Consider the following 27645-nt stretch of genomic DNA (forward strand, 5'->3'; position numbering starts at 1 on the left):
ATAGATAAGTAGACATAAAGAGAGAAATGGACTTTCTCCGATGCCTCTCCTGCCCCAACCCCTGGCCTCCCTGCCTCCCCTCTGAAGGGAGCTGCTGGCATGCAGCATTATTTTCTGCGGCCCCCTGCTCACCTTATCCTGCTAGTGTCTCACCTCAAAGATTCAGGAAGCTACGGAGCTCATAACGGAGGGAGCTGTGTTAGTCTGGAGGGTCAGGGGGATGCCCTTTGGAGTGACTTTTATCTGAAGGAGGAAGGATACAGAAGGCAGTAGGGGCAGGGAGGTTCTGAGGGTGGAAGCCACGGGATGCAGGTGCATGGAATTATTGAGAGCTGGCTCTTCAGTGAGCAAAGGAGAATAGCGGGACAGGGAAGGGAAAGAGCTGAGCAAGGTGAAGCGACAGGGGGTGTTCAGCCACAACCGGGCCTGGTTCGTAGGCGGGAGGTTCTGAATGACACCACAGAGTGGTCCTCTTTGAGGCAGAGTCTGGTCCTTTGCCTGCTCTCTCTGTCAGGCATTTTCTGGGGGATTTCTGAGGAGCTTCTACCAACTGAGGACATTCTCCAAAGCCCCCCAGAAAAGGTCAGCTATGAGCAGGGACTTCTCTTAGTTTGAAGGCCTTTGACTTAAAAGTACATAGATGCTCTTTCTGTATTTTGAATATCAGTTAAATAACTAATAACTTATCTTCCCATAAGTGCCAATATTTTTTTCCAAAGGTATCTTTTAAATCTGGAATGTCATCTTTGTCATCCAATTTTTTTTTCAATTTTCATATCTTAAATTAGGCAGCCTTTTCTTTTACGCTTGCTGGGCTTTGTGACTTACTTAGAAATGCTTTTCCTCACCAAAACATTGTAAGCATACTTCCTCATTTCTGTTTGAATTAAGACACATATTTTATCCTAAACCCTTTATTTGTATTTGGAGTTTATTTTTGTGTCTTTTGGGAAGCTGGGCACTAGCTTGATTTTCTCCCGAATGGACAGATGACCAGATGATGCCATTCACTGAATGGTCCATTTGTTATCTACTGGTTTCAGATGCCCTGTCCGTCATGTACTAAACTTGTCCACTGTATCGGGGTCTGTATGGGGCTCTGCTATCTTTCACTGATGTCTCTGTCCAATCCTATAGCAAGAGACAACATTTTTATGACTATAGTTTTATAGGTTGTTTTGTTATTTAGGAATGTAAATCTCTCTTGTCTTTCTTTCTAAACATTTATTTGCTCTTTGCATGCATTTTTTTCTGTGAGGCAGTAATATAATTATTGGTTTCCCACTCAGTACCCATTGCCCTCTTTACTCCCCCAAGTATATGCCAATTTTCATTCAGTGGCCTCGCCTCTGCCAGGTGACCCGTGTTGCTCAGGACAGGTTGAAGCAGTCTCACTCCAGGAACTGATTGGAGCACCCACGTGATATTGATTGTGTCCCAGGATTGGGTAATTCATGGGTGCGTCACCCTGGGCAGGCCAAGAATGAGCACAAGCAGGTTTCCTGGGAGGAGGTCCAGGGGGAGATTCCCTGTCTTTAGGAGGGAATTTCTAGAGGACCTATAAGAGGTGTTCTTTCTTTCTCAGGACTGTATTCGCAATATGCTATGAAGCTAGGACAGCAACATCAGTTTTGCACTCAGAGAAACCAGCCTGAGGGTGAAGACAGTGTTTAGAGGAAAATATAGCCCAGCAACTCAAAGTAAAACGAATCCTGACCTGATGAAACAAATCAATCTAACGTAGTTCCGTCACTGAACTTTCAGGTAAATGATCCAGAAGATAGCCTTTTCCCCTAAACTACTTTGGATTATCTGTTACTTGAAGCCGAAGCCTCTTGAAATAGGTGGATATACTTTTTAAAAACTTCTATTTTAGGTTCAGGGGTACATGTGCAGGTTTGTTATACAGGTAAATTGAGTGTCATAGGGGTTTGACCTACAGATTATTTCATCACCCAGGTAATAAGCACAGTGTCCAATAGGTAGTTTTTCAGTCTTCGCCCTCTTCCTACCCTCCACCCTTAAGTAGGCCCCAGTGTGTGTTGTTCCCTCTTTTGTGTCCATGTTTAGCGTTCACTTATAAGTAAAAACATGTGGTATTTGGTTTTCTGTTCCTGCGTTAGTTCATTTAGGATAATGGCCTCCAAATTCATCCATGTTGCTGCAAAGGACATGATCTCATTCCTTTTTTGTAGCTGCATAGTATCCCATGGTGTATATGTACCGTATTTTCTTTATCCCATCTACCATTGATGGGCATTTGGGTTTGGGTCCATGTCTTTCCTATAGTGAATAGTGCTCCAATGAACGTATGATGCATGTGTCTTTATAGTAGAATGATTTGTATTCCTTTGGGAATTCACCCAATAATGGGGTTGCTGGGTCAAATGACACTTCTGTTTTAAGTTCTTTGAGAAATCAGAAAACAGTTTTTCACAATAGCTGAGCTAATTTACATTCCCACCTGCAATGTATATGTATTCCCTTTCTCTGTGAGCTCACCAGCATATACTTTTCAGAATTAGTGACTTAGGTTCCATAGAAATTCCTTTGGGATTTTGATTGGAGTAACATCAAATTTATAGGTAAGTTTAGAGAGAAGTGACATTTATAATACTAGTTTTCTCTCTGTGAACAAGATTTATCTCCATGTGATTCATGATTTACTCTCTATACATCTATTCCTCAGGTGGTCTCATTCAACCCCATTTATATAATTATGGTTTCCAAATTTTTATCTCCAGCTCCTACCTTGTTGTCTGAACTTTGGGCTTGTAGATCCAACAGCTGACCTGTGATCTCAGCTTGGATGTCTATTACACATCTCAAACTTAACATGCCTTTAAAAAAATTTGATTTCCTCCCAAGAAGCTACTATTGCTTATCTCAATGAAAGGGGACTTCAGTTGCTTAGGCCAAAAGTTTTGGCTCAGTATTTTGACACCCCACATTTTAAGTCTTTCAGCTAAGTGTGTTGGCTCCGTCTTCATGATCTATTCTGCTATAGACGGAATGTTGGTGCCTCCCCACAAATTCATATGTTGAAATCTTAACCTTCAATGTGATGGCATTAGGAGGTGGGGCCTTTGGGAGGTGATTAGGGTGTGAGGGTGCAGCCCTCAGGAATGAGGTAAGTGTCCTCATGAAAGAGGCCCAGAGACTTCCTTGTTCCTTCTGCTATGTGAGGATGCAGTGAGAAGACAATTCTTTACTTATTTACTTACTTAATAATTAATTCATGATGGGCTTCTGGCTTTTCTTCGGTCTAAAAGACATTTAGTTTGAACATTTTCATTATAAACATCGGGACTGGTTGGAGGACTGCTCTTCTACAGATAATCTGTTTTTCCAACATTCAGCTCTGTCTGTGATTTAGGCCTTTAGAGCTTGAGTGAGCAGCTGTTACGGTACCCCTTTTGGGTTTTCACCTCCCAGACGTTAAGTCGTGCTCTCTGCTCTTCTTTTGGCCCGTTACGGTGTTATTGGGTATCGTGGGCTCTTATTTGCGGCTCTGTGTTCCCGGAGGAAGAATTCAACCGCACATATATTTAGAACATTAGCTCCACTGGAAAAGCATCCATGCTGCTTGCATCGGGTCCCTGCTGTTCTCAGTTTTCCTCTTTACGTTTTAATTATATGTGCTCTTTTAATGATGCTTGTAACTTTTTTTAAAGGTTTTCTGACACACTATTTGAAAGCAGTTAGGTAGATTTAGTGTTTTTCCCTTCCCTATTAGGAGCACACAACTGCTTTTGTAAATAGTGAGGCAGCTGAGCTGTAATGCATTTTGAAAATGTCCCCACCCTACCCCTACTCTGCCACAAAATACGTGTCTGTCCACTTAGAGATAGTGCAAGATAGTGTATAATACTGCACACACATATACAGAAACAAGTGTTCACATGTATAGCAGTACTCTTACAGTACAGAATGTAAAAAAGGAACAGAAACATCTTCCATAATTCTGCCACCAAAATACAATCACTGTTAACTTTCAACTATATTATTTCCTATATTTATAGCAAGTTCTTATACTTAATACACTTTTTATTATGTTGTATATTCAAATTTGCATCCACTTTTTAAAATTTTTATTTTTAATCCATAAATAGCAATTGTGTATATTTATGGGGTATAATGTTGTGTTTTGATACATATATACATTGTGCAATGATGAAAACAAGCTAGTTAATACATCTATCACTTGACCTGTTTTTTTCATTTAACATTGCCAAAATCTTTTTCATAGTGTGACTGTACGGACACTATGTTTTATGATTTCAGAGTATTTTAGTTGTTGGGATCCAAAAACCATGATGGAAAATGTTCCTGTGGTAGAAGGCAAAAATGGGCACCTCTCATGATGAAGTCTGTTCTCTCACTCTTGAATCTGGGCTGGATTGTGAAATGTTTTGTCTGATAAAATGTGGCTGGAATTATATTTTGTGAGTTTTGAGGTTGGGCCTACCAGAGCCTTTGCACATTTCCACACTCACATGTTGGTGCTGAACTAACCTGTTGGAGGATGAAGACCCTGTGGAGAGAAGCCCAAGACCTCCCATTCTTCCCAGTGATGCATCAGATATGACAAGCAAAGCTGCCAAGAGAGCCAAATTCAGAGGATGCCAGAGTAACTGCCCTGCAGAGCCCAACCCAAATTATCAAACTGCAGAATAAATGGTTATTGTTTTAAGCCACTAAACTTTGGAATTGTTTGTTATGCAGCAAAAATGAATAGGTCACCCATACCATTGACTGCACCAATCAACTCTTTTGTATAATTAAGTTGCTTTTGGCAATTTTTTTCTATCTGTAATAATTTGATGAACATCTTTGAATACAAGTCTCTGTGCACATCTCTAAAGGATCATTTCCTTAATATAATTACCTATGGCTAGCACTAATGAGGAAAGAGGAAAGAAAAATGGGAGGGGTCTTGGTAAATGATGCTTACTTGTTTCCCAAAACTGTTATAATAATTTATATTCCCACAATCATAGTATGATATCGCCTATTTCATTATGGCAATGATGAACAGACATGGGATATTTATTAAAAATGAAACTACTTGATAAGATATGCATATACTTACTAGTTTAGATTAGAAATTGCGTTTGGAGGGCTGGCCATGTTCACCTATATGTATACATGTTTTCTATCCACCATGTGGAGTATGCGAACAGCCAAATGGACCATTATTTACACAGTTCAGCCTTTGGTGTGCAAGGGGCAAGAACAGCGTGACTTTGGGAAGGTTTTTAAAGGTTGACCCTTGACAAACTTTTAGAGACCAGCTTCCTCCAGGAACTCTGGGGAAGCCAGAAATTATGTAATTCAAGTGGACAGTTTTTTAGTCTTCATGCTCCACTTCTTTTTTGGGATCCAAACCTGCATCTCTGCTTAATTGTCACTCACTTGCCCGATCACTGTCCCCACCCTTCTCTCCACCGGTGTCTCATTTCCTCCTCACACTCCTCTTCATTTTCTTCAACATGAGCTCATTTTCTTACCTTCTTTTTTTTCCTCACCCTCACCCTATTGTCATGAGAATCGTCATCACTACTTTATCATTTCCTTCTTCACAAGACTCTTCACACACTGGTTTTGCTTTTGCCCGGGATAAGTAACTCCTTTAATGTTTTTCTGGTACTGTAACTCACGTGGTGAGAAAGATGTGCTCCCTTGAAGATGGAAGCACTCCTGAAAATGTCTGACTTTTCCATTAAAATATAGATGACCGTATATCACCATCAACTGGATTTATTTAACAAATGCAAAATTGATGGTCATTTTAAAATCAGTATTCTAATTCAGCACATGAATAGAGTTGAAGACATAATAAAATAATATGATCATCTCAATGGATGCAGGAAATATGGTACATAATAATGAGTGTTTGCTATTTAAAAAAAACTTTATGTGCCAGTAATAGGAATTTCCTTAAACTTATAAAGATATATTTTTAAAAACTATAGTAAACATGGTTTACTTAAACGAAAATATCACCAAAATAGCAAAATGTTGGAATATTTCTTTCTGTGATTAAGACCAAGACAAGAATCCTCACTTTACCACTTCTAGTTAGCATTGTACTAGAGGTCCTAGCCTGTGCAGTGAAGAAAATAACAAACAATGTGTAATCTTTAGAAAGGAAGAAAAAAAAGTAAATATTGGTATATGATATAAATATGCAGAAAATATAACAGAATCTAGTCAAATTATTAGAGTTAATAAGTGTGTTTAACATGTTTGGCTGATATTAAGACATGGTCAATTAAAAAAATAAATTCTTTCGATATATAAGAAACAAGAAAAACATGAAATTAAAAAATATATAAAATCATGAAAACAGCAAGTGCAGTCAGCTTTGTGTCCATGGGTTCTGCATCTGTGGATTCAACCAGCTGTGGATCAAAATATTAAAATATTCAAAAAAGTATTCCACAAAGTTCCAAAAAGCAAAACTTGAATTTGCCACGTGCTGAGTACTACCTTGAATCCATGAGAACAAAGTGATATGTAGGCATTGTATTAGATATTATAAGCAATCTGGAGATGATATCAAGCGTATGGGAGGGTGTGCATAGGCTATATGGAAATACAGCACATTTAATATAAGGGACTTGAGCACCTATAGATTTTGGTGTCTGTGAGTGGGAGGTGGGCCCTGAAACCCATCCCCCATGGATACCAAGGAATGATTGTACTTAATAATAATTCTAATAAAGTAGGCACAGTAATTCTACCCAGTAATCTGTGAAATATGTTCGAGAAAGAACCAAGAAGTAAACAAATCAATAGGTGATTTCTATATTAGAATATTCTAATAGAATATTAGAAGTTTCTATATTAGAATATTTGTTTCAAAGGATGCAGTTCTCCTCATTATTATTTATAGAGTCAATGAAATGGAATAAAAATCCCAACAGCTGTTTTTAAATGGAACTTAGCAAGCTAATTCTAATTTTTTGAAAGAAAGACAGCCAATAGTAGCCAAGGCCTCTTAAAGAAGGAAGAAGTGAGAGAACTTTGTCTACTGGTGAGTTCCATGCAACAGTGTGGATGAATCTCATCAATGTAGTAGTGAGCAAAGGAAGCCAAGTGCAAAAGATACCATGTCTTATATATACACGTCTCAAAACAAAAAGCAAGAAAGTGATCACTGTAAAATATGGAATAGTTTTATCCATGCATGGAGCTTCTGAGGCTTCTGAGGTCCTGGAAAATTTTGTATTTCTGGATCTGGGAGATGATTACAAGGGTGCTTGCTTCATTACTTAGTCGTCTATTATTTTTCTAAATATATTTCACAATAAAAAATATAAATACAAATTGGAGAAAAATTAGTAATTTCACTAGATTTCTATGATTGTTTTCTAGGGCTTCTGTAACAAAGTATCACAACCTGAGTGGCATAGAACGTCAGAAATTTATTGTCTCAGTTCTGGAGGCCAGAATTCCAATGTCAAGGTGCTGGCAGGGCTCTGCTTGCTCCAAAGACTCTAGTGGAGGATCCCTCCCCACTTCTTCCAGTTTCTGCATGAGCCAGGTGTTCTTTGGGTTGGGGTAGTGTCACCTCCATTTCTGCCTCCATTATCCTGTGGCCATCTTCACTCTGTGCCTGTCTTCAGAAGACCTTCTCCTCTGTGTGTCTGTGTTCTGACCTCCGCTTATAAGGACACCAATCATGTTGGATGAGGGCCCATTTTAATAACCTCATGTTTACTTGATTACATCTGCAGAGACCCTATTTATTTCCAAACAAGATCACATTCACAGGTTGTGGGGCTTTGGGGCTTCAACATATCTGTTTTGGGGGACTCAATCTAACTCATAAGAGTCCCCATCTAAGGGAACAGGTTGACTGAATCACTGCTGTTTCCTAGCACAGTGTGTCTTGGACCAAGTCACTCTCAATGTCCAACTTTCTCATCTGCAAAATGAGTTCAGTAGGTTTGCCTGCCTCTGGGGAAAAGGTTTTCTTCCTTTAGGTTGAAATAGACCCCACCCTCTTTCAGGATTTATCTTTGGGATATGTAAGTGAACAGTTTTTTTTCCAGCTTTTAAGTTTCGGGGGGCACATGTGCAGATTTGATACATAGGTAAATTGTTTGCCACTAATGTTTGGTATATGAATGATCCCATCACCCAGGTAGTAAGCATGGTACCGAATAGGTGGTTTTTCAACCCTCAGACTTCTCCTCCCACCCCACCTTTCTAGCAGTTCCCAGTGCTCAGTGTCTATCATTCCCATCTATATGCCCATGTGTACTCAATGTTTAGCTCCCACTTATAAGTATTTGGTTTTCTGTTCCAGCATTAATTTGCTTAGGATTATGGCTTCCAGCTGCAGCCACATTGCTGCAAAGGATATGATTTTCTTCTTTTTCTGGTTGCATAGTATGCCATAGTGTATATGTACCACATTTTCTTTATCCAGTCCACTGTTGATGGGCATCTAGGATGACTTCATGTCTTTGCTATGGTGAATAATGCTGTGATGAACATACTGGTGCATGTGTATTTTTTGTAGAATGATTTATTTTCCTTTGTGTATCTACCCAATAATGGGATTGCTGAGTCAAATGGTAGCTCGGTTTTAAATTCTTTGAGAAATCTCCAAACTGCATTTCACAGTAGCTGAACTAATTTACATTTTCTTCAAAGTGTATAAGCATTTTATTTTCTCTGTAACCTCATTGACACTGTTATTTTTCATCTTTTTCAATAATAGCCATTCTGACTGGTGTGAGATGGTATCTCATTGCGGTTTTGATTCACATTTTTCTAATTAGTGATGTGATGTTGCACATGTTTTCATATGTTTGTTGGCCATATGTATGTCTTCTTTTGAGAAGTGTCTGTTCTTGTCTTTTGCCCATTTTTAATAGGATTACTTGTATTTTTGCTTATTGAATTGTTTGCATTCATTATAGATTCTGGATATTGGATCTTTATCAAGGCATAATTTGCAAATATTTTCTCCCATTCTGTAGGTTGTCTGTTTAAACTGTTGACAGTTTATTTTGCTGAGCAGAAAATTTTAGTTGAATTAACATCCCCCTTGTTTTTGTTGCAATTGCTTTTGGCAACTTAGTCATAAGTTCTTTGCCAAGGCTAATGTCCAGAATGGTATTTCCAGGTTTCCTTCTAGGATTTTTGCAGTTTTGGGTTTTACATTTAATCCATCTTGAGTTGATTTTTGTATATGGTGAAAGATAGGTATCCAGCTCCATTTTTCTGCATGTGGCTAGCCAGTTATTCCAGTACTATTTATTGAATAAGGAATCTTCTCCTCCTTTGCTTGTTATTGTTGAGTGGTCTTTGATTCAGTGGCAATTCAGTCCAATTTTATCCAGTTCAATGTATATGAAAAATGATGTTTCATGCTCAGCCCCAAAGTACTTGACATAAGACTAAATTTGTTATTACATGGTGTGTCCTCTGGTGTTCTTCTGAGGCTCAGCCCCTTCCACTAATTTCTGCCCACTTTTCTTTTCTCCCTGCCATGATGTTAAGCTATCCTAGACTAAAAAACACAAGCTTGTGTTTCCCAAGTTTTCTGGGGCTGCCACAACAAATTGCCATGAAATTCATGGCTTAAAACAACAGAAATTTATTTTCTTACTGTTCTGGATGTCAGAAATTCAAAATCAAGATGCCAGCAGGGCCTCACTCCCTCCAGAGGCTCTAGGGAAGAAAACCTCCTGGGGTCTTCCAGGTCTGGTAGCTCCTGGCATTCCTTGGCTTGTGGCCACATCAATCCAATCTCTGCCTGTGTATTAGGACTTGGAAATATCATTTTAGGGGACACAATTGAACTGACTACAAGGGGAAAGATTCTGCTGGGGATTTCTGTGTCCTTGGACCACCTGCTAGGTGAGGTAATGCAGCTCTTGGGGGTCTAGTGGGAACTGTCCCATCCCAGAGGCAGAAACAACAGCAGTGAGCAGAGCCTGACACACAGCCAGGACACAGGGTCCTCCAGATGCAATTTAACTTCTATCGGGGCTTTTTCATTGAATTAAGGGAACAATCATTTGAGACTCATAGTTTATAATGTTTTCTTCTGATTATATATGTAATTCCCTTTTCACAACTCCTATTTTTTATTAAACTCAGAGTCCTGTAGAGACCTTTAGTGGTGCTATAGAGGCAATAGGGTAAAGTTGCCTGTGGCTCCCTGACCTTTGCTCCTCCACAGTCTGTTGAGGGGGCTATAGCCTAGGGCCCCTAGTCTTCTACAATTGTGAAATGGTTCTGACCAGCCTGGGGCTGAAAGCCATTGAATGAAGGTGTGTAATGAAGGAAGGATCATCAGCCTGGTACAGCCTTGAAAACATACCTTAGTACACCTGTGAGCTAGAGCCAGATTATCCCTAAAGGTGGAGAGGTCTCATGAGCACATCTAAAGAGATGCTAGCCATGCCATCTTGAGCTTAGTCAGTCAGGGGCTGCTGTATGCAGGGGTCATGCACTTCCTAGAACAAAGGAGGATTCTTAGATACAGAACCAAACATCATCAGTGGCATCACTGAATCTATTTACTGATGAAAACAATGATGACAATGTTCCATGCCTGAGGATTGGTATAGATGTGTCTGATGGCAGAGAGGCAATTCTATAGTGTAGGAGTGATTCGTTGTATTTGTCATTGACTTGTTTACTAATATTTGGAGCCTTTTAATACTTTCAAGTGTATTTTAGAAATCCAAGGTTAATAACACCAGTGCCTATCCAACAGTCCCATGTCTATGATCTGGGGGTCTCAATCCACCTTTCTCTTGAACTCTACCCTCCACTACCCCACATCCATAACCTCGTCGTCCACTTGCACCCCTTTTCAGGCCACCTGGCCTCTGCTGAAAGCATCATGGTCTTTTTGTCCCACAGGAAGCTTCACACGTAGTTCCCCTCAGCCCTGTATTTGCCTTTCCGGTCCAGACATTTTGGGTGACCATGTGCAGGGTGGGACACGTGAGTTTTGCTGCTGCTCCTTGAAGCAGCACACTGCTGGGAGAAGTATCTCCTTTAACCAGACTTGACAGTGTTTGATTCACCTTTAAACATCTCAGCTCCACCCAGAGCTGCATCTACTGAGTGGTAAATATAGAACCACACTGCACAGCTAAGCTGAATTGGCCTTTTCTATAAAAGTAATGACTTTAGTCTGCTGGGAAATATTCTGAAGGTTAATATCCCAGAGTGCAAGAGAGAAAATGAACAAAGAATTGCTTCCAGTCAGCTCAAATACATAATGATTTTATGATGTCTCCTAATTACATTTTTTATTGAAAAATATATCTAGATGTTCACATCTCCAAGGGCACAACCACAGAGCACTACACGATTTGGAGTTTTCCAGGTTGCAAATTTTGTCATTTATAAAAAAAAGACACACTTATTCTTTAATTATTTTTAGAAATTTAACTTTTTAAATAAAAATAATGGGATGCTAATACAGTTTATAATACATATTAATTAAATCATTATTTTGCATTATTTGCTCTCTGATAATTAATGTCAAGAATTACTCTAATTCACATTAACATAATCCACACTTGGACATTTCTACATTAGTAAGAGTGACAATATTTTTAAAAGCAGATGAGTCAAAACAGAACAATGTGAAAAAGAAGTCATGGGGACTTTCCTCCACTGGGAATGTGTTCCAGGAAATAAAATTCCAAATACCATGTACTTAAAAAAAATGCAGTATTACACAGCACTTTTTTGATGGTAGAAAATTCACTTTCAACAAATTTTCTGGCTAACTGGCTAAAAATGATTTTCTTTTTTAACCATCTTGACCTAGTTGGGCTTAGCTGCTTTTTTCAGAAAAAATAAAAGAAAAAGAAAAAGAAATAATAAAAAAAAGCCCATTTGAACCTTAGAAAAAGAATTTGAGCAAATAATGAACCTCAAAGCAAAATTCAGTATTCTGTTTTGTTGTTTCACAACTTCCAACTGCCTAGAATTATTACCATTATTATTACACAAGAAAAAATTTTATTTTGGCTATTAAAATAATTATTACATTATTTTTTCCAACTTTGAAAATTGAGATGTACAAAAATATTTCCCCAAGGAAGTCCTATTTATTACCTAATTATTGGGGAAGTTTTGTTCAAACTGAGTTATTGCTACCAACTGGACTTTTATGACGCCTTCCCTGTCTCTGTTTTAGTGTTAGCATTATGTATCCAGCAAGGGCTGGCACACAGTGGGCATTCAGCACATGTAGGTTTCTGTGGAAAATACAAAATAATGGATACAAAATAGACCCTTGACAATAATGAATGCGTATTTACTATTCATTCATCAATACATTAAGTCTCATCCATTGGGCAGATGGGAAATGAACAAGTGCTAATTAAGGACAATAACACTCATAACTCTGAGATGTGCTTAATTGGAAACAAGGAGTGTGGGATGTTTCAGGCTGGTTATATTCCTGCATGGAATTCTTTTCCACGGAAAGTGTCATCAGGGCTGTAATTGTTGCATCTGTTTTTAATGTAAAACACAAAAACAAAATCTGTTTCACATTGTAAAACATTTTAAAAAGTGGGCCTTTCTCATTCGTTAAAAGGTTGCATGGTATTTCACTGAACGCAATTAACTGCTAAACCAGGTAGATATTGTTGAGCATGGAATGATTTCTAGTCTTTGTCACTCCAGGCAATGCTCCAGCATCGGTTCTTGGGCCTCATGACTTCCCATGTGTGTGAGCATGTCCACAGGTTGACCTCTTGTGAGAGAGTCACCAAGTCAAAGAATACCAGCTTTCTAAAGTATGATAATACAGTATTGTCATATTACTCTTCAAGAAGCAACATTAATGAATGCTTCAACTAGCAACATATACTAATAGATGTCTCTATACTTTTGCCAACATTTATCACATTGAAACAGATGTTTTTGATAATCTAATATTTGAAAATGATGTCCCTGTTAGTTTTATTTTATTTTTTTAATAAGTGAGATTGAGTTTCAAAAAATATATTTCAAAGTATTTCTTCACATCTTTTGCCCATTTTTCTATTGGATTGTTTTTTGTTCTTGCTGATCTGTGAAAGCTCTGTGTTTTAAAAATATCAGCTCTTTGTGTGTAATATATGCTATAAATATCTTTTTCGTTGAATATATATATATATATATTTTTTTTTTTACTTTATTTCTGGCATTTTTTTGTCATGCAGTAAATTTTAACTTTTCGGGTTGTCTATCGTAACATTTGTCAGATTTTAGTTTTTAATTTTGCTTAAAATCCTCCTCAACTCTCAGTTTAGAAAAATTTCCGTATTCTCTTAGTACTTTTTAAGATTTGGTTTTTGCTCTTGTTGTTGTGGTTTTGTTTTCGTTTTGTGTTTTTGAGACAGAGTTTTGCTCTTGTTGCCCAGGTTGGAGTGCAACGGCGCAATCTCGGCTCACTGAAACCTCAGCCTCCTGGGTTCAAGCGATTCTCCTGCTGCAGGCTCCCAAGTAGCTAGGATTACAGGCATGCACCATCACGTCTGGCTAATTTTTTTATTTTAGTAGAGAGGGGATTTCACCATGTTAGTCAGGTTGGTCTTGAACTCCTGACCTCAGATGATTCACTCGCCTCGGCCTCCCAAAGTGCTGGGATTACAGGCATGAGCCACCATGCCCGGCTTTAAGGTTTAGTTTTTTAAATTGCCTTTTTTATTTGTCTGGGGGTTATTTGATATAAGCAATAAAATATGAATCCAAATTTATCATTTTTTCTTAGATGCTAGCTAGACCCTGCACATGTATATGTATTTGTGTATATATGTGTTAAATATTGTTGTGCAGCATCACATGTTTAAAAAGGTGAAAGAAATACAGAGGACTAAGGAAGAGTCATTAATTAATTTTTTTTCAAGGAATACAAAGTAAGTCTTCTGAAATATTTAGAATTTCAGAATTATTAAACCTAAAGGAAAGAAATATAGAGATAGGATGCTGTTATGGACTAAATGTAAATTTCTATGTGAAAGCCCTAACTCCCAATATGGTGATATTTAAAGATGGGCCTTTAGAGGGTAATTAGGGTTAGATGAGGCCAGGGGGGTAGCGCTGTGCTCTGGTGGAATTAGTGGGCCCCTGTGAAAAGAGACACCAGAGAGCTTGATCTTCTGATCTCTGCCTGCTTGCACAGAGAAAAGGTTGTGTCAGCACTCACCAGAAACCAACCCTACTGGTGCTCTGATCTTGAACATCCAGCCTCCAGAACTGTGAGAAGGTAAATTTCTGTTGTTTAAGCCACCCTGTCTATTGCACTTTGTTATGTCGGGCTAAGAAATCTAAGACAGATATTTATTTACCAGCTAAAATAAATCCAAATAATGTTTAAATTAAAATAGAAGACACATGGATTAAACTTAAGGAGGAACTTTCTGACAACTAGTTGACCAAAATACTAGAATAAGCTACTGAAGATCATAAGGTGATCTCCTGAAGATCATGGGGTGAGAGAAAAGTTGGGGGAGACAAACCAGCCAGATCCTTTCTCTGGGGAAGTTAAAACATGCACCTGTTTGCAGGCAAAGGATTTGTCTATCCTATTGCTTATGATTATTTTCTACTCACAGAATTGGGTGTCAGGTGATGTCAATTTTAAAGTTGTTATTTAGTGTTTCTACATGAAGCTACTGACAGATTGATTTATGACTACCTTTTATTTCAGGATTTAATATTTGAGAAAAAATGTATGAACCTTTTTCAGCAAGGTGAACTCTCCTTCAATGTGTTCGAATTTTTTCAATGAAACAAATTTTGGTTGAATTTTGCCAAGAGATGGGCATTTTAAAAACACCTGATTTCTGCCCATATTGCTTGAGTATTGAGAAACCAAAATGGACCCCATGCCAAAGTCATCATAGATACCTACAGTATAAAGAGCTCACCTTTGACCACATGACAATGCAATGGCAGGATTCATCCTAAACTCACCACCCATTTAAGCCTTGCCCACAAGCACCAAGCCTTTCTTCTTGTAGGAAAAGAGATATTCAAAAGGGGCTAAGTTCCAAAAATAATTTTGGGATTCATTAATGCCATCTTTAAATAGAGGTCTTTTTTTTTTTTGCATAGACTCCCCAGTTTCCTTAGTAGATTTAGGGTGCAGGGAACTTATTAAGGAATCAGTGAGTGCCTTATTGCTCCATTGAGGGCTGAAGGATACCCTTCCAGCACTGGGAAACTTTTTGTTCCTCCCAAGTACCCATAACTTTCAGTTAATGACTAGGGGAATCTTTGATTTATAGATTGTGAACACAGAAAGTCATTTTTGAGGTAGCCAGGAAAGGGAAAATAGGTTCAGAAGATCTACCACATTAGAAGCTATAACTGAGAAAAAGAAAACCTGAGCAGAAATTATTATGAGATATTATTCCTTCAATTCCCAGCAACTAGAAGGAAAAGGTACCTGCAGTCCTAACTGTATATTACTTTATGAAAAGCCTCTGATTATACACCTTGGTCTTTCAGATTCCAACACAGGTAAAAGATTATGTAAGTTTAAAATGCTGGTGCATACCAATGATCAGATATAACCAACAATGGCTGATGACTGTCAATATCTTAAGGATAGTGAGTTGCCACAGGAAGCCTGTCAAAAAAATTCAATTCTGGCCACACAGCCACCATCCACCAGGGTCACCCAGAAACACCAATGATGGTTGAGGTCCCTCTTATGTCTAGTCAGGTAACTCCATTACAAAGCACTGGTGACTTGGAATCCAGGGTGATTCAAAAGACCAGGCTGATCACTAGCCACTAGCAGGTCAACTAAGTTAGCTGCTGAGCACCTGAGTGCACCACTGAAGAACAAACTGGGGGTGGAATTGTAACTACTGCACCAAGGGACACCATAAGAAATGCACAAATGATGAAGAGACCAGGGCGTGATTCTTTTCCTGTGCACACCACTCTGACTATTCTAACTCCCAATTCTTCTCTTCTTATTACTGCACTATCTCTCCGTGCCACTGAGGCACCTTAACCCAGTTACAGAGCACAAAAGTTCCAATCCATCCATGTTTAAAAATTGGGACATTTTTTCTCAAAGCCAATGCCAATTTCATTCTTTGGGAAAGTGTCCTCTAGTTTTCTGAATCAGGCACTGGTAGGTGGTGGGTGTATACTTCAGGGTATTTACATATTATCTCTGCCTAATGATGTGGGAAATGTTTTTTGTTGTTGTTGTTGCAAGAAGTCAGGGACCCTGAACGGAGGGACCAGCTGAAGCCATGGCAGAAGAACATAAATTGTGAAGATTTCATGGACATTTATTAGTTCCTCAAATTAATACTTTTATAATTTCTTATGCCTGTCTTTACTGCAATCTCTGACCATAAATTGTGAAGATCTGATGGACACTTATCACTTCCCCAATCAATACCTTTGTGATTTCCTATGCCTGTTTTTACTTTAATATCTTAATCCTGTCATCTTCGTAAGCTGAGGAGGATGTATGTCGCCTCAGGATCCTGTAATGATTGCGTTAACTGCACAAATTGTTTGTAGAACATGTGTGTTTGAACAATATGAAATCTGGGCACTTTGAAAAAAGAAGAGGATAACAGCAATGTTCAGGGAACAAGGGAGGTAACCTGAGACTCTGACTGCTGGTGAGCCGGACAGAACAGAGCCATATTTCTCTTCTTTTAAAAGCAAATAGGAGAAATATCGCTGAATTCTTTTTCTCAGCAAGGAACATCCCTGAGAAAGAGAATGCGCCCTGAGGGTAGGTCTATGAACGGCCCCCTTGGAGGCTACCATCTTTTACAGTCGAAGCCGAAGGGATGAAATAAGCCCTGGTCTCCTGTAGTGCTCCCAAGCTTATTAGGACAAGGAAATTCTCGCCTAATAAAGTTTGGTCAGACAGATTGTCTGCTCTCAAACCCTGTCTCCTGATAAGATGTTATCAATGACAAGGCGTGCTCGAAAATTCATTAGCAATTTTAATTTCACCCCATTCAGTGGTCCTGTGATCTGGCCCTGCCTCCATTTGCCTTGTGATATTTTATTACCTTGTGAAGTATGTGATCTCTGTGACCCACACCCTCTTCATGCACTCCCTCCCATTTTGAAAATCGCTAATAAAAACTTGCTGGTTTTATGGCTCAGGGAGCATCACAGAACCTGCCAACATGTAATGTCTTCCCTGGACACCCGGGTTTAAAATTTCTCTCTCTTGTACTCTTTCCCTTTATTTCTCAGACCAGCTGACGCTTAGGGAAATAGAAAAGATAACTATTGGGGGCGGGTTCCCCTCATATTTTTTCTTATGGAGCTTCCTCTTGTCAAGGCAGATGTAGCTGAACAAGCCAGCATACCTGACAGCCCTGGAAGCCCAGGCCCTGGAACATGGAACTACAAGCAGGTCAGAATCTAAGCAGCTACAGCAACCGCAGGAGCTACAGCTCATCCATGTTTGTTCTAATTTTCTGTTTTTCTTTCTCTGTCCTCACTCCTCTGTGTTTGGCTTATAAAAGAAAAATTATGCTGAACCAGTTAAACAAGCAAGGAAGACTTTATTCAAGATGATTACAACAGGGGAGAGAGCTTCAGTTCAACACTGTGGAAACAAAGGAGGGAGTGAAGTGCTGAGATGGGCTAGTGGAGTACTCAAGGTTGTGAGGAAATAAGTTGATCAGTGAAATTTGACCATTTGTGTTTGCTAATTGGTGCTTATCAAATTTAGGCTCCTGCTTTTTCACAGAGACTGGAAGATGGGGTGATGATACCTTCCTTGATGATTACATTTCAAAAGGATGAATCGCAGGTCCTTGAGAAAGACAGAAATGGGTTGCAAAACTGGCAAAAGGCTGGGCGACGATTTACATCTCAAAGGGCCAAAGAAATGATTTACTATTGCAAGTTTTCTCAAGTAAATGCCCAAAGAAAAGGGAAGTGTATTCGTCCATTTTCACACTACTGATAAAGACATACCCAAGACTGGGCAATTCAGAAAAGAAAGAGGTTTAACTGAACTTACAGTTCCACATGGCTGGCAAAGCCTCACAATCATGGCAGAAGGCAAAGAGGAGCAAGTCACGTCTTACCTGGATGGCAGCAGGCAAAAAGAGCTTTTGCAAGGAAACTCCCTCTTATAGTAACCATGAGATCTCATGAGACTTACTTACTTATTCACTCTCATGAGAACAGCATGGGAAAGACCTACCTCTATGATTCAATTACCTCCCACTATGTCCCTCCCACAACATGTGGGAATTCAAGATGAGATTTGGGTGGGGACACAGCCACACCATATCAGGAAGCAAGAAGCCTAGAGTCAAGAGGAAACCTGTTGAAAGTTTAGTCAAGTTGAGGGGAATGGTAACACTGTTTTGGTCACTCTTCCCCATTTTTCTTCTGGTAACAGTGGACTGACCTTTCTTCCTCTCACAGCTCCTACCCACTGGCCATGGACCACATAGCCCATGCTCATCATCCCTTCAGCATCAGCTTCTGCTGTGAGGCTAAGGTAGTGCTATGTCACAGAGATTTCCTGCCACCTGTCCTCAGGATTCATAGACCTCACCCACTTTCTATTTCTGTTTTACATTAATTTGAATTATTTTGCTTTTTCTTCTGCCACCTGGAATAACCATAGACCTAAGTATATCTTCACTAATTACCAATTTTTCTTTATTTTGGAGATTGTAGTCCATGTTTATTACCTACAAATTGAGTTATGGGGTATCTTTTTATTTTTGTGCTGTTATAAATCACTGTCTACCTATAGATAAACTAAACTTCTTGAATAATTGTTTTCAAAAAAACTTTTTTCTCTCTCACTAAGTTCTCTATATAACACACCATCATCCTTTTCCACTTAAAATTTAATTTTAAAGCCAATATTCATTTATTCAAAGATAAGGTCATCCATCACTCCCATAATCTCCTGGAAAGATAAGAGTAATAAAAAGAAAAGGTGATATGTCATATTTCCTTGACAAATAAAGCCATAAGTTATGAGTTCACATGCTTGGATCTATGTTTGGCAACAGAGCTAAGAAAGGTATTATAAGTGATATATATTTATTTGTGCCCACTGATTAGAATTACTTTACCAAGTAGTATGACTGCAGAGATGCAAGGAATTTATTCAAACAAGGTGGAAATGGAATGCTTTATTACAGTTTGAAAAAGACAGTGTCTGCTAGGAGGATTAGGTTCAGCTAAAAATTATTAAAAATTCAAGCAAAAGTAATAATAAAACTGTGGCTTAAACAAGATTTTTACAATCTTGCATAAAGAAGACCCAATATAAGTAGCCACAGACTACCAGCCTCTCTGTGGTCATTGGGGACCCAGACCTCTCCTCCCTGATGACTGTTCATCCTTGGCTTGTTTACCCAGTGCTGGGGCTCCTTCCACAGGAAGGAGAAAGCAGGTGAAGAAGAGTGAGCCCTGAATTTTAAGAACAGTTCCAGGAAGTTGAATACAACATTTCTCCTACCTCCTCTTGGCCACAACTTACTCATATGGTCATCCCTAGCCTAAGAGAGGCTGGGAAATGTGGTCTTTAAACTTGGCAGCTATGTACACAGTCAGAAGTCTTAATTCTTATTTTACTAAGGTAAAAAGGCAGATCAGATATTGGGGAGACCCAGTACTCCCCACCACAATGACATTATGTCTCTGTGAAGACACAGATTGTGACTTCCTTCTTTATTTAAATATATACAAATAATTCCAGTGTCTGGGCATATACTTATCTAGGTGTACAATGGTGAGAGGACCCATGAAGGAACTTGGAAAAGTCTATGTTGTAGCCCATAACAGGATTTCAGTAGTTAACAAAAATCATGTAATTGCTAACATTTCTTGGGCATCTATAATGTGCCAGGAACTGTTCCAAACACCTTACCCATACTAACTGTAATCATGTGTAGTTCATTCTCACAAAACACAACTGTGATAGGGACTTTTGATATCTACTTTTTACAAATGAGGAAACTGAGGCAGTGTGCAGCAAGCTGAAGCAGCCCCAACCCTTCAGCTTGCTGCTTTCTGCCATTACCTTCCTCATGGTAGACAACATCAGATATTTTGATTTCAAGGTCATTCTCTTTGACTATTTCAGAATCAAAATTTTACAAAAGGATGTGGTGATGCCGACAAAATGTTCTGCCGTTCTCTTATTTAGTATTGGTGTCTTCCACTCACACTCTGAATTGATACCTTGTTTACACCACTGAAGGAAATATTAAACATGAATTTCTAAGAGATCCCACTAAATTCATGTTCAACATAAATCTTTAGTGATATACAGTGTATGTGTATACACGTAAACTGAATTTTAATGAAATTTCAGTTGCGACCGTTTTATCTAGTGGTTTGAGTTAGTGAGTTGTTTGATAAGACAAAACTCATGCAGATCACAGAAGAAATTTGACTGATTGAGTTGATTAAAATTCTCTAATATGCTTGTAAATATGATGTACAAAGAAGCTCTTCTAGTAAATTTTGAAAACCCTGTTTCTTAACAAGATCTTTTTCATTTTTTTCTCTCCTTGATATTACTTCTAGAATTTTTAAGACTTCTTCCTAAATGGGAAAGCTTAGTATAAAAATGCAGACCCATAACTCTTACCTACTTGTCACTTTTGATCAAGAAGTTATATGTTTCTGAATTAACCTTAAACTCACGCCTGCAAATAGTTTACACATTGGGCTTTCTTTACTTGTAGATAGGAATTAGATTCTGAAAGCCTTAAAGCTCCGGAAGGACTTCATACAAACTAACTTCTCCTAGTTTTTTTTTTTTTTTTTTCCCTAAATGATGCCAGTGATGTTATGCCAAAGTGAACTAGATGTCAGATCCAGCCCAGGGAGTTGGTAAACCATTGGCCTCCCAGCTTGTGGTCAGTTCAAATGAGAGTGGTGTTGTGATTTCTGCTAATAATGATCCAGGATTTCTGCAGGGGCTCAGCCCCAGAGTGCAGGTACGAGCTTCTGCCTGACCAGTGCTGTGGCCCAGATGCCTCCTTCAGTTCCCATGTGTTGCACTGCAGCAAATAGTGTCATCTTCGATTGGCAGAACAATGTAATTAGCAAGGATCCAGGGTACCAGTGGGCATTGCTCCTGCTGACTTGGAAGAATGGGCAGCTTGCAGATAAAACATCTGCCATCCAGAATGTTCTGCTTCCTGTGATGAACAAAAGGAGTGGATCAGGGCCATAGGCATTGTCTAAGAAAAATGGCACCAGACAAGTTAAGTGGGCAAGGAAGACTTTATCCATGACTATTGCAATGGGAGAGATTGAATTCAACTCCATTACAACATAAGATGGGAAGGTTTTTAAACTCTGGGGTGAGTCAGTAGAAAAGTATTGAAAGTGTCTATCAGGGAGAGAGGCTGGTTGATGTGATGAGGCTATCTATGCTTGCTAATTGGTGCTTATTGAAGTCAGGCTTCTGTCCTCCCAAGGAGACTGAAGGTAGGAGCCCTGTCTTTCTTGGTGATTACATTTCAAAGGCCTGGCTCCAAGATCCACCAGGAAGACATTTACTGGGTTGTAAAACTAACAAGAGACTGGGAAAAGGTTTACATTTGAAAGGGGTAGAAAAAAAATTTATAGAGGCAAGATTTCTAAAGTAAATGCTCAGAGAAAAGAAAGGCTGGGGGCCTAGAGTCAGGAAGAAACCTGTCTACAGTTTAGTTGAGCTGAGGGGACTGTTAAGTTCACCTTGGTTGGTGCACATGATGCTTCTCCTACCTGGACTCATATCTCAGCCCACCACATGTCCTCTGTCTCTCTCACTCCTTCTCTTCTAGCAAGTACTGTCTCCGTGCCAGCCTCATTCCCTCAGAAAATCTTCCTGGAGTTCCACTACCACCCCGAAGCCGTGTCCCTAGTAATCAAGCCATATTACACTTCCTCCCTTGCTGTCTGTTCTCATCTGACACTTGTCCTGTGGTTTCTGAATCCCGAGCCTGGTATTTAGATGATAGTAGAAATTCCATCGGAGCTGAGTGATTAGTCCACTAGTGGATGAACACCAGTTTCATCCAATTGTCTTAAAACACTTTAATATGGCATGTTTTCTAGAACCAGAAGCTCATTCATGTGCAAATTTTTGCAGGGAATGTCATTTGTAATTCTTCACCTTGAGTGCACATAAACCAAATAATGTTATGGCCATATGGCGATCATATGGTATTTCTTCAGAATTTAAAAACCGTTCCTAAAAGTTATTATATTTGCCCATCACCTTAAAGTTCATATAAACATCCCACATTGCCTCATTTGATTTTTACAAGTAGTCCATGTAGTAAAGGCACAGGACACTTTATCCCCATTTTAAGGTAGCAATATTATGAAGTGACTGAGCCAGATGTTAATTTAACTCCAAGTCATGAGTTATTTCATCACCCACTCCCAGCCCCTTCCTCCACTCCCACCCCTACCCCACCACTCCTTCCAACAAAGGTCCCTCCTTTCCACCAACTACCCCAGTCCATCCTCGGCGAACGTGGTGTAGACTCTATCTGATTCTGAATTTCTCTGACAGAAGAACATGTACTTTTTAATCAAGGAGTGAATAATCTGGAAGTAAAGACTTGAATTCAGGGAGAAGAACATCACACACTGGGGCCTTTCAGGGGGTCGGGGGCTAGATAAGGGATAGCATTAGGAGAAATACCTAATGTAAGTGATATGTTGATGGGTGCAGCAAACCACCATGGCCTGTGTATACCTATGTAACAAACCTACACGTTCTACACATGTACCCCAAAACTTAAAGTATAATAATAAAAACAAAAACAGGTAATACAATCTTGTCTTTTGATTGGGGTGTGTGTGTGTGTGTATATATGTATACACACACATATATATACACACATATATACACACACACATATATATATGTATAGAGAGAGAGAGAGAGACTTGAATTCACACTTTGGGTAATTTAGACACCTAGCATAGTGCTTATTACCTGAGGATATATTCTTAAATGAATCATTCGCTTTCAAAGGCACATTGATGCTCCCCAGTGCCAGTCTTCCACCATCATCTTTCCCTTTCTTTTCTCATTTTTCTTTGTCAGAGAAGCAGGAAATTTCTGCCAATGAGAGGAAGTGTGGACAGTGGAAATTTCTGCTCCTTGTGCTAAACTAGTAAGAATATTATAATAATGAAGATAATGAGATGATTATCCAAAATCATCTTTGATAGGAAAAAAATGAGGAACAGTAGAGATAAGTGATCTGAACAATACATGGTCATGTAGACCCATAAGGCATTTCTAGAAATTATATTCCAGTAAATTTCTTGACATTGATAAAGCTTCAAGGAGCATAGAACCTGCTTATTTTTTCTCAAAGAAGTCATTACTATATTTATAGTTGATATTTTTTCCTTAATATAAGGAGCCAGAACCGGTACTTCATATACTTACCAGCACATAGTCTCTCTGCGTAAATGTTTGCTGATGGAAGAAAGGAAGGAAAGAGAGATTAAAAGATTGAATGATAAGGTGGGGACCCTGCATTCCATGAGGCTGAGTCACTGCCAGTGCCCACCTCTTCCCCCTCCATGGCTGCAAGCCTGCCCTCCCTGCTCTAAAAAGGCCACCTCCACTCCTCCGGGTTGAACAAGGAAAGGAGCAGCAGAAGTCGGATGATTTAGATTTCTTCTTCAGATTAGCTACTTACCACTTAGCAAAGCTTAGAGGAGCTGAATTTGAAGGACTGAGGACCAAAATTTGGCTCATTTGATGTAAGCCTCACAGCGATCCAGGCAGTGGAAGGAGACATGGACCAGGAGCTGAGGTCCAGGAGAACCTTCCAAAATGAACAGGGCTGGGCTGAGCTGCCCACACACATGTACAGCAGGGAGGCCCCAGGCATGGGGCAAACAAGGATCCAAGGATATCATCCATGGTGTGCTTGCTACATGCTACCACCCAATGCAGGGACACAGTTATGGTCCCCATTACCCATGTGAGCAAATGAAGACTTAGGGCTCAGGCTTATCTGGCAGAGACTAGGGACTTATACTTCTACCTGGGGCTGGAACTAAGGTCTGTCTATTTGCGGAGCCTGAGACACTAATTACTTCTGCTGTTGACCATATTCTCCTCCTTTCACATAAATGTGACATAGTTTGTGGAGGTCAGTCTTGGGAGATCTCTTCCTGCCATCCCCTGCAGTAGACAGCCTGAGGATGAAACATGACTTGGAGCCTCACATATCTGTGATAGAATCAGCAGAGCTTGCACACGCCATTCTCCAAGCAACAGGGACCCAAAAGCTGAGGCCCCCAAAAGTTGAAGGAGGAGCCAAAGGGAGGGTTTCTCTAACTTTCTGAGCAGTAAAATCAAATGCAAAGCTTTCAAGGTACGGATGAAAGCACTTTTGCAGAATATTCACTGAGAAAACCAAATTGCCTGCTTTCTAAGAAACTTTTCTAATTGAAGACAATGATCTGCTTCTTTTCAAGTCATTTCAACAGGGACAGGAGTATCATTGCATTATAGAGGCAGAAATGTCACTATACAAAGTTCAAGATACCTGAGGGTTTGGGCCATGAATAAACTTCAAAGATCCATTAGCACCAGGAAAATATATGCACTTTGGCTAGTGTCTGTGTGTGTTTTTCTCCACTAGGGAGCCAGTCCATTACATAATTAATTTTAAAAAATTGTCTATGTCAAAATTTCAACCGTAAGTCCATAATGATCAAAAATAAATAGATAGGTCAATAAGTCACTAAATGGGACAGGAGAAACTTCTTCCTACAGCAGAAGGCCAATATGCAAATGTAGAAGAAAGGATAAAAAAACAACTATACAGCCATCACGAGACTGATTGCTACCTGCATGATTCATCAAAGAACGCTTAAGTCATTGATGCACGTTTCCTGAGGAAAGAATATGTACCCAGCCTTACAGTGTCTTCACATGGATCAATTACTACTTGTATAAAGGGAAAAATGGTCACTCTGCAGTGAAGAAACACAGTAGACACCTCTCCAACCAAGTCAGTAAAGTGAATGTCGCCAATAAGACAACCTGGTCTTTCAGCCTCCTGAAGAGATGTACGGGAAAGATGACTTCACTCCCGCTGTCTGCTCACCTGAAATGCTCAGCGCCACCTGAGAACGAAGAAACCTCAGACTGACTCAAACTGAGGACTGTTTTATAAAATCTCTGCTCTGTACTCTTCGACAAGGTCAATGTCATGGAAGACCAAGAATTAGGAGAAAGTGCTCCAGACTAAAGGAAATCAAGGACGCAAGATGACTCATGCCAAAGTGAGATCCTGGGCTCCGCTCAGGACTGGGGAAAACTGCTGCAATGTACATTATTAAGACATTTGGTGGAATCTGAATATGGATTGTGAATTAAAGTTCTCATGGTTAATTTACACTAACCATAATGTTGATGTAAGTTTTTCTGAATTTGATAATTGCATTATGGTTCTGGAAGTGGTCACTCTTGTTCATGTACACAGGAGTATGTGTATTTGGCCTGAAAGGCAAAAGATCTCTAACTTACTCTCAAGTAGTCTGTCAAATATTAATAATTATACACTCCCATTATTATTGCTGTTGTTGTATAAAGAGAAATAAACAAATGTGACAATATAAATAGTCTATGAATCTAGGCAAATGGGATCCTGGAGCTCATATGGTTGTACTATAGTTACAACTGTGCTGTAAAATTGAAATTTTTCAAATAGGTCTTAAAGAAAGTTAAAAATCTTGGACCTGGTCCTTCTCTCCTATTTTTACATTTGAGAATTCCAGTCTCATAGCAATTAAGTTAAAGGTATCTGTCAGTGGAAGAAGCTGTACTAAAATCTAGATTTCCTGAGTCCTACAAAAATGTTCTGTCCACTTTCCCAGAAAGCTGACATATGTGTATTTTTTTAAAAAAAAAAAATTAATTGAACAACCCAGGTCATATTGCAGATAGCCGGGAGATGGTTTTTAATGTTGTTTTTTTTTTTCTATAAAGTAGATATCTGTTCTATTTTCACAGACAAAAGTGGGAAGGAGAGTTGGATCAAGTAGAAGCTATTCTTATGTTCTTGCTGTAATAATTAGGTGATGCCAAGCACATTTTATTATACCTCGTTTTTCAACTTCTGCCAAATATATGTATAAGCAGACAGATTTTACATGAATGGAGCAGTACTGAAAGTAGAAAAACAAGTCTTTCTTCATTACTGAGCCTGCGACAATCCAAATAATTTTGCTCCCAGTTTGCCACACCCCATCCCAACTGCCTGCCCAGGAAGCTAGCCCACATGTGTTCTGTGACTTGGAGCATTTGATTTGATAAGCTGTGCCATGTAGCGCCTGACCTCTCTTAGGAGGGATAAAAGGGCCATGGATTTGCAGGGAGACTTTATATATTCAGTTAAGTCTCTGGCAGGGTTCTCAACAGAGGGAATAGGATTCAAGCTAAATTCATGCTTTTATGGGCACCTAAGTTTTCACAAGTATGCTACAAGGACAACATTCTAGAGCAAGACCTGCCCCAATGGAGTCAGGGCACATAATCGAGGCTGTGTCTCATTTATTTTTCCTTTTAAATTGTATTTATATTACAGGGTTGGGGGCACAGACTCCAGAACTTGAAAGTGTTTGTATCTGGAATGCCAGTCACTAGCTTGGTGACCTCGAGCAACTCACTTAAACTAACTTTACCCCAGGTCCCCACCTGTAAAGCGGAGATAATAATAGCTGTATTCTTCATTTATGCTTTATAAAACCAATGACTGAAGTTTAGTGATCACATTTATGGACTTATTTAAATCCTACCTTAGTTCAACGTAGGATCATGAAACAACAGATTAAAGACAAATAAATGATGAAATTGAGCTGCAGGAAAAATAAGGCAAAGAGAATATGGTGAAGCCTTCAACAGTCAATGCCCTCCAGGCATGGAACCATCCCTCCCAGGGAGCTGCAGAATTTTTGTGTTTTCCTGTTTCCACAATGAAAAATGTGTACATTTCTAATGCATTCAAACATAGAATGAGAGCTTTTTGCTGTCCTGAATTTTGCCTAATGTCTTGAAGCTGAGAATAGTGGGTACTAAGTTAGCCCACATTCTAAAGGGAAGCACTGGATACTTTCCTACCAAATTACACAGTGATGGCCAACTTGGTTCTCATGAACACTATCCCCAATAACCACCTAAGAGAAGACCAAGGCTTCAGTGGAAGAAATTCATTTAAAGAGGTAGAGAGTTGACATTGTTTCTTTCATCTTCCAATGTTCATGTCCTACCAGCCTCCCCAAGCCAAAAGGTAGACATGGGAGTAGGAGGGAGGAGGAGAGTGGCTTGCAAAATGGAAGGGTAGCATCTCATCCTGGCTGGATCCTGCTGAGCCATGGGTTATTCCAAGCCCACCCTGTTCAAATGGTGCTATTCAAATGTAGCACAATAACTGAACTAGTGCCCCCACTCGTTTGGGGGGTGTAGACACTGGGATCTACCCCTTGCCTCCAGAAACCTGAAGGTGGGAACCTGGCTGTGGGGCTGCTACAATGGAGGTTCCCGGTAAGAGGGCTGCAGGGAAAGCCCCCTTTTCTGTTATGCCTTGGGAAGGTGGACAGCCAAGGGGCCTTGAAAGAGCCTGTACAAGGGGCCTGTGTGGTGGGACC

This window comes from Theropithecus gelada, chromosome 6 (genome assembly GCF_003255815.1).
Source record: "Theropithecus gelada isolate Dixy chromosome 6, Tgel_1.0, whole genome shotgun sequence".
NCBI classification, from domain to species: Eukaryota; Metazoa; Chordata; class Mammalia; order Primates; family Cercopithecidae; genus Theropithecus; species Theropithecus gelada.